This window comes from Chiloscyllium punctatum, unplaced genomic scaffold (assembly GCF_047496795.1).
Source record: "Chiloscyllium punctatum isolate Juve2018m unplaced genomic scaffold, sChiPun1.3 scaffold_969, whole genome shotgun sequence".
NCBI classification, from domain to species: domain Eukaryota; kingdom Metazoa; phylum Chordata; class Chondrichthyes; order Orectolobiformes; family Hemiscylliidae; genus Chiloscyllium; species Chiloscyllium punctatum.
In genome coordinates, this window is record NW_027310703.1 from 17,501 (window position 1) to 18,328 (window position 828).

Consider the following 828-nt stretch of genomic DNA (forward strand, 5'->3'; position numbering starts at 1 on the left):
AACGCGGGTAGCTCGGCCGGATTTGACCCGGCGGTTCTGCCGAAGGTCTCACCTTCGAGGGGGGAGCCTCCCGCGTGTTCAGGCCGAATTTTGTGCATTTCCATCGGCGGGAAGAGGTCCAAACGGGAATGGGATTGAATGTGACTGCTGAAGCCGACATTGAGACCTCTAACGCGGGTAGCTCGGCCGGATTTGACCCGGCGGTTCTGCCGAAGGTCTCACCTTCGAGGGGGGAGCGCCCACCGTGTACAGGCCGATTTTCATGCATTTCCAACCGTGGGAAGGGGTCCGAAAGGGGATGGGGGTGAACGTGACTGCTCAACCCGACTTTGAGACCTGTAACGCGGGTAGCTCAGCCGGATTTGACCCGGCGGTTCTGGCGACGGTCTCGCCTTCGAGGGGGGAGCGTCCCGCGTGTTCAGGCCGAATTTTGTGCATTTCCATCGGCGGGAAGAGGTCCAAACGGGAATGGGATTGAATGTGACTGCTGAAGCCGACATTGAGACCTCTAACGCGGGTAGCTCGGCAGGATTTGACCCGGCGGTTCTGCCGAAGGTCTCACCTTCGAGGGGGGAGCGCCCACCGTGTACAGGCCGATTTTCATGCATTTCCAACCGTGGGAAGGGGGCCGAAAGGGGATGGGGGTGAATGTGACTGCTCAACCCGACTTTGAGGCATCTAACCCGGGTAGCTCAGCCGGGTTTGACCCGGCGGTTCTGCCGACGGCCTCGCCTTCGAGGGGGGAGCGTCCCCCGTGTACAGGCCGATTTTCATGCATTTCGAACCGTGGGAAGTGGCCCAAAAGGGGATGGGAGTGAATGTGACTGC